This window comes from Ursus americanus, chromosome 27 (assembly GCF_024610735.1).
Source record: "Ursus americanus isolate L20-20 chromosome 27, mUrsAme1.1.p, whole genome shotgun sequence".
Lineage (NCBI taxonomy): Eukaryota > Metazoa > Chordata > Mammalia > Carnivora > Ursidae > Ursus > Ursus americanus.
In genome coordinates this window covers 23,851,986-23,859,841 of record NC_142153.1, presented here as the reverse complement: position 1 = coordinate 23,859,841, position 7,856 = coordinate 23,851,986, and positions in this window count along the sequence as shown.

Here is a 7,856-nt window from a genome sequence, read left to right as displayed (position 1 = left end):
GACCTGAGCTGAAGGCAGATGCTTAACCAACTAAGCCTCCCAGGCACCCTGGGGGGAAAATATTTTTTTAAAGACTATTTCATGGCAGGAAAATTTATGAAATTCAAGTTTCCATAGCCATAAATAAAGTTTTATTAGAACATACCTATGCTCATTGTGTCTATGCCTGCTTTCATGTTACTAATTCTGACTTGAATAAAATCGATTATCATTATTCACCATAATTATGTTCAATAAAATCTCCAGGAATACTGAATTAGTAAATACTGAACCATTGCTCCTGAGGGAAATACAGGGTTAGGTTTCTGCAAGCCTCAGGTCACAACACTTTTGTCAACAGGTGAATACATAACCTTATGTGCATTTGTTTAAAGAAATTTTATTTTTATATATCGTTTATTCACTAACATTGAACTCAAGGTCAACTTGCTCTTGGACAGAACTTCTCTAACATACAAATTTTTCCCCTTTAAAGTCACATCCCAGCCCTCTTGTGCACTGGAGCACTAGATAGGACTTCGGGACTTGGCTTGGCTGCCATTTTAAACACCAAAATCACTCACCAAACACGCACACAAAATGCCACGAAGTGGACCACGAAAAGGACATTTATGTTCAGCGTGAGAGCTGAAAAGAGAAGACAGAATGTCACCTTGTTCAACCTCACATCTGGGAACATAGGTGTCAGGTGACTCACGTTTTTCACTCCTCTGCACATGTCCACAAATGACTGCAAAGGCACCACAAGTATTGCTTTTGGGGTTATAAATAAATTTTAGTCAGTGGGCAAATTCGTAACTTCGGAATCCAAGAATAATGAAGATCCACTGTACTTGCAGCAGAGACCATGTGGACTGCAAAATCCACAATATTTACTGGGTGGCCCTTCATAAAAGAAGTTTGCCAGCCCCTGCTATCCAGTGTTCTTAGCTTTCCCCCCAAAGAGAGTGAAAAGGGCACAAAGGGACACCATCATGGTGTCCAAACTAGAGAGCACTCACCAGGAAGAGCAAAATGAAGTGGGTTATGAGGGCGGGAAACTGGAGCTCGTGTAATTGAAAGTGGGAAGAATTTCTAAACTGTTGGGCAAAGCTTCAGTTTCTTCTCACCACAGATCTTCTGGTTTTCATTCAACAAACCTTTTTTCCAGTACCTTCTAACGTGTACGGGTCTGTTCTGGGTGTCTAGTTTAGTTAGTAACCCTCTTACTTGATCAGTGTATTGACACTGAAGCAGTGAAGGGCGGGGAGAGGAGAGAAGACTTGGAACAAAGCCCGGCCCGTTATCTGGGAGACACGTATATACTTGGAGATGTATATACTTACACAAGCAGCCTCTGAAACATGATTTTCAACACTTGCTTGCTTGTTAGGACTTTCTGATTGCAGAAAGGCTTTGAGCCCATTCACAACCAAAGCGCGTGCTAACAGGAGGATGAGGGACTGGGGGGGGGGGGGTTGGGAGGGGCAGGTCCTAGGGGCCCTGGGATTGTTACATTGACTTTCAAATGTGATTCTGAGGTTCTCATCTCAAAAAAACTCAGGTTGGGGGAGACAGAGTCCGTTGTGAGAGCAAACTCAGTGGACAAAGGGCTTTCTGCAGTCCTTAGGAGTACAACGGTTTCCTGATGTGAGGTTTCTCAGAGTGGAACCGGGAGGGACAGGGGCCCCGGCTCCACAAACCCCAGCCGATCCAAACCAAATGCTTAACTGCTTCCTACCACGATGGAAACGCAACTCCGTATTTTCTTTGGAACCTACGTGTTCAACGTCTGAGTATTTACTTTTCCCATGTCTGGCTGTACCCGAAAGAAAGAACCTAAAGTACCAAGAAGAGTGATGCACTGAATAATTTGGAAACAGCCCTTTACGGGGGACCGTTCTCGCCCAGCCTCTGGCTCAGGGTTGGAAGGCATCTGTTCAGCACTGAGAGAGACCATAGTTTGTTGTTAACTGAGGGGCAATCTGTAGACTAGAAATTTTAGACTGCTGTGGGGTGCAGAGGGCCAGCGGGCAAAGCCAGGAACTTTTCTCAGGAAACGGTTCGGGGTCCACCCTAGCGTCGAACAAGTCACAGCTTTATTCTACAGGGAGGACTAGAGGTGATTTCATCCTGGAGGATTTTCAAAGGCCACCACCCTGTGAAAAAATTCCAGCAATGCTTACATTTCTATGGACAAAAAAAAAAAAAAAAATGTGTTTCTCCTAAGCCCCTCGTGGGGACCGGTATACCTGAAGTCCCTTTACGCCTCCCCTGACCCTTCGTCTTGGTGACATATTTCTTCCTATTTCTTGACATGGAGACAGAGGCTCAGATCCATTAAGGACTGGAGTCCTAGAATTCTGCTCTCACTGAGATTTTCCATCGGTCAAGCGCTATGACTGCCAGCGACCAGTGCTTGGTGATATCGAATTGTAGCCAGGGCTGGAATATTAAGTAACGGGCTGTGTGTTGGGTGACAGCAGAATTCTGCTCACCTCCACCCCATAAGCACACACCCTGCAGCACTATCAGCTCAGCCTGGACGGAAACCGACGTCATTCCCAAGCCCTGCAGTGTGGGCAGGCGGGTCCTCGCAGGGGGTCAGAATTCATCCCAGCCTCCGCAAGAGCTAACAGTCCACCCGAGCACTGGAGCTCAGGAAGTGCAGCTCACGAGCGGGGAAGCACACAGCGAGTCACGGACCTGGGCAGCTCTGTACTGAAAGCCTCTCCTCCCTATCCCTCCCCAGCCCCTACCCTCCGTCAGAAGTCTCTGCAGGTTTCTGAGCTGCTCCGCACACCTGAGCCCTCCGCACACCTGAGCAGGTGCTGCAGCTGACACTAAAAATACCATCAGACGAGTAGGCTGTAAGCCCTTTCACGTCGGGCATTAATTTGAAGGGATTTGTCAAGCGCAGGGGTCTCCTTGGGCCTTGGTGGGATCCCAGACTCTCCTTGTGGACTTGGGGGGAGAATCCCCGTCTGGAATCGCATCTTTGGACCCAGATGCGGCCCCTCCCGTGGTCCTGGCAAGTGACGTACAGAAGCACTAACCGTACGAGTCTCAACGCAGAGTCAGAGTGTGAAGCCTCAGCGCCTCAACTTCATTTATGTCTTTTTATTCTTTCTTCCCAGCTTGGGCCAAACAAATGAACTCTCTCATGGCTCCTCCTAGCGTCTTCCAGAGGTGAGGCTTTAGGCACAGATAAGGGAGTGTGAGAAGAGGCCCTTTATCTGGGAAGAGAAATGTGAGGATTGAACACAGAGGTTGGCGATGAAATTACATATAATACGTTTCCTGTCCATTACCGACTGATGTCTGACAGTTCAAAGATTTTGCTTGTTTAAGTCTCGGTTTCTGTTTGTGAGCTGCTTGCGCTGAGTGAAATGTGTCTTCAGATTTTATTGCATGTTATTTTTGAAAGGAGGGGCGCTTGAGTAGGTGAGCAGGTAAATGACTGGAAAAGTTAGCTCAGATACAATCGCACCTACCAGGGCGCACGTAGAACAGAGTCCCAAGGACAATCGTCAGAGTAATTTGAAGCCGAGAGATGGAATGCACTTGCAAACAGCTCTGGTAAAGCCCTAGATAGCTGAGATCTTAATACGAAGGAGGAGAAACATACCTTGCGAGCCTCTAGGTGGCCGTTTTCTGGGAGGGAAAAAAAAGAAAAGACCCAGCGTCCAATGCAAATGTGTCTGTCCAACCTAGCTCTATAATTAAAATTTCCTCCAGGCTCCATTAGTCCGAACTCAGAGGACAAATGCTGACTTAGATTGATCGTGTCGCAGAGTCTGGCTGATAACAAGGACAAGAAAGATACCTACCAGTCAGTTTCCTCTCTGCTGTCTGCACCTGTCACTAAGGGGGCCATCCTAGAGCCCCCAAGATACTCACTTATGAATTGTAAGATTTTTGTTCCCTCAATTAGACGGAGGCTCCAAGTAGCAAGAGTCGCGTCTCCTACTGGTTGTGTCGCCCTGGAGCCTTGCGTATATTAAGTGTTTGGAAATGTTTGCTGGGCTGCTGTAGGCCTGGTCCTTATCCGGCAGATGCAGACCACAAGACAGCCTTCTTACCTCTCTATTTTTCTGAGCCTGGAGCTGGAGCTGGAGCCAGAGCTTTTCCTAGTAGAAAATACACATTCTTCGTCCTCCGTCTTCAAAGGCAAGTCTCGTTGTAAAGCGGAGTGTCTCTGCTCTGCTCCACACCTTCTTTGGAGCCCTGGGCATATGACAGGCACTGGGTTAGGTGTGGAGGAGACAGAAGGAAGTAAGGTAATGTTTGCCCCTGACGAGGTTACTGTCTGGCAGCAGCAGACCCAGACCAAAACCCAAACAAGTCAAAACAAAACAAAGCACAAATCCAGACCATGACAAAATACTATGGCGAAACAGAACCCAGAGGAAGGACACTTTACCCACCCTGGGGGGCCCCCTTAGAGTCTCTTGGAGCATGGATTAGAGTGAGCGAGGCGGGGTTAAATTTGTCCACTTAGCCGTTTCACAGAAGTGCTTGGACATGTGAGCAGGCAGGACCCTTCGGTCACCTGGGGGAATGCCTGTGGCACTGCTGGGTGGCGCCCCCGAGTACAGTGAGTAAGGGCAGAGCCTTGCTGAGGGTTTTCCAGCTCCTCACCAGCCAGGATATGGGTTTTGCTTTGTTTGTGTTTCAACCCTCAGCGACTTCACATTTTGAAAACTGGTGTCTGGTCAATAAAAGTGCATTAAGCAAACCTAATTTATTAGTTTTCTCATAATTTATCAAAACTACCGGTTACTGCCCGTGGAAGCTTCTGACGATCACCATACTGGGGGTAGCAAATAACATTATACTGGGGAGGATGTAATTCCTTATAAATCAGCAAACTGTTTTAATCAATTTGTACAGATTTATTGTGCTAAGAAATGACTGGCATCAGCCTTTTGTGGGGGTCCTTTTTGTTTTTGCTTTTTAAAGATATTAAAGTAGGGGTGGCACAGTCAGTTAAGCATCTGCGTCAGCTCAGGTCATGATCTCAGGGTCCTCGGATAGAGACCTGCGTCCGGCTCCCCACTCGGTGGGGAGCCTGCTTCTCCCTGTCCCTCTGCCAGCCACTCACCCTGCTTGCGCTCTCTCTCTCAAATAAATAAAATCTTTAAAAAAATAAAGATATTAAAGTAGTAACTGGTACACACAAGCTTTGTGAATCAGGGACTGTGTCTGAATATCAGAGAGTCTAGGGCGAATTTCTGACCTTTTTTTTTTTTACTGATGTGCAACTTATTTTATTTAATTAAGTTTTTTGGTTGACGCAGGTCACTCTTTTTTTCCATTCCACTTCACCATGAAGCCTCCAGCCCATTATGGAAGGGATTCATGAACAAAATTCATTGTCTCCAATAAACTAGGGTATTTGGGAGCCCAAAACATCAAGTTAAGAGAAAACCAACCAACCAACCAACCCTAGGTTCCTGATAATTATCAAGGAGCCCATCTCTCTATCCCATGGCCCTGGAATCTTATATAAGGTGACCTCTAGGCCTCCAAGCCCCGGACAGCACGGGCGGGGCCTCTCTGCTCTTCCTGAAGCCAGTCTACCTCCCTGTCCTCCCTGGTTTCAGCTGTTCCCCCTTACCCTTCACATGCATGCCTCAGGCCAGGCTTCTCTCTAGAATGCTCGTGCCAGATTCCCATTGTCTGAGGCGCAGCTGCACTTAGAGGCCCTGCAGAATCCGCCATGCACCCACAGCCCGCCAGGCTTTCCCATCCTCATCTCAATCTGCTTCTGCTCCGCCGCAACGGCTCAGCATCACCTCCTAGCCCAGCTGCGGTGTGGGGCTATGCTTTGGAGTGCGGGGCCTCATCACCGGTCACCAAGCTCTCTCTCCTCCCAAAGAGGCTCTCACCAAGTCCTGCTCATTCGGCCTCCTCATTGACTGTGTTCAGGGGTTCCTACCACTTTGTCCCACGGCCCCCCTCTTGGCTCTGGCGCTCATGGTCTTCCGTGGGTATCGACTGCAAGGGACTCCGCTGCTGATCTCTGCAGGCCTTCCAGCTCCGTCCGCCCTCCGCACCGCCTGCAGACTCCTCTTTACAAAACTGCATTGCTCCTCTCCTTCAAAACTTCCCAGAGCTTCCTGTTGCCTGTAGGGTGACACAAATTCCTTAGAATGGTGTGCGAGGCCCTTCTCCATCTCACAGGCCCCTGCTTCTCCAGGTCCTCCTTCTCTTGCCAAACCTTCCGGGACACAACCCCCTCCCCCAGCCACGCAGAGCCCTCCCTGTCTCCTCCCCAAGCTTGACTCCTCAGGCCGCCTGGAATGCCCTCCCCCATCCTCCATCGTCCTTCAACACCCAGCTCACGTGTCACCTCCTTCTCGGGGCCTCGGGGTGGAGTCTCCCCTATAGCACATTGTACTGAAATGATCTGTCTCCTTGAAAAAACGATGTGCACCTCCCATTCGAGCGTGGTGACACACTTTTGTGCTTTTCCTCAGTTGGTACAGGGTAGGGACTCCATGCATGTGTGTTGAATGGTTAACCAAGCATAATTCTAGGGCCAATGGTGCTGGATTCTAGAGACTCCATGAAGAATCGAAGCCGTCAGGCCTTCACCATGGGGCCTGGCCGCTCTAGCTTGGACAGTATCAATCTTAATTCATATTAATCTCATGAGGGGCACCTGGGTGGCTCAGTCCGTTAAGCGTCTGACTCTTGGTTTTGGCTCAGGTCAAGATTGAGTCACGCGTCAGGCTCCGTGCTCAGAGGGGAGTCTGCTCGAAGATTCTCTCCCTCTGCCCCTCCCCCTGCTCTCTCTCTCTCTTTCTTAAATAAAATAAATAAATCTTTAAAAAATACTAATCTTATGAGTATGTATGGTTTATTTTAGCAGGTGTTTTTTTTTTTTTAAGATTTATTTATTTATTCATGAGAGACAGAGAGAGAGAGAGGCAGAGGGAGAAGCAGGCTCCCCACTGAGCAGGGAGCCCGATGCAGGACTCGATCCCAGGACCCTGGAATCACAACCTGAGCCGAAGGCAGACGCCTAACTGACTGAGCCACCCAGGCTCTATTTTAGCAGGTGTTTAAAGGAGGAAAGAATAAGAAACAGACATTCAGAAGTACTAATATTTACATAGTGCTTCTGATGCGTTGGGCATGGTTGTAATATATTTATTATGATTATCTCCATTTTACATATATGAAAACTGAGGTTAATGAACCATGTTCCTGAGGTCACACCGTTAGTATAAACGGTGGTTTGATCTCTGAGAATCTATCCAGAGTCTGTGCTCCTACCTGGGACACAATATGAGCTCTAGAATAATAATAAAGACCAGCAGCTAACAGAGCTGAGTGCTGGCGGTGAGTTACATGGGTCACATGCACGTTCTGCTCTAAATGCTTTATGGGTCTTCTCTGTGGGAAACAACTTAAGCAGCAGTGCTCTGTGTGTTCCCTCATCTGCAAAATGGGATCACAGTGCCTCCCAACCTCACAGGTTTGCAGTGGGGATTGAATAGGATAATACATGGAAAAACCAGAATCAGACAGACCTACCAGCTTAAATGAACAATTACTCATGCAACCCCAGGGCTACTCCCAGCTCCGGGAAATAATGATGGGGAAAATAGAAAGAACAGCGCGGGCTGACAGTGCTGGCTGGCCCGGCCCCAGGGGAGCCAGAGGCGTGACTGAGAGTCAGCGCCCCTCGCTGGAGGTAAACGCAGAGACAGGACTGACGCTGAGTAGCGCATCTGCTGTTTTACTGGCGACAAACACGTAAGCCCCTCCGGGGTGACTCTTCCCCCCGACGCCAGCCTTAGTCCATGTGTTATTGTGGTTGAAGACCTCTGGGCAGTCACAGCCCTTCTACCTCTGTTTTCGCTTTA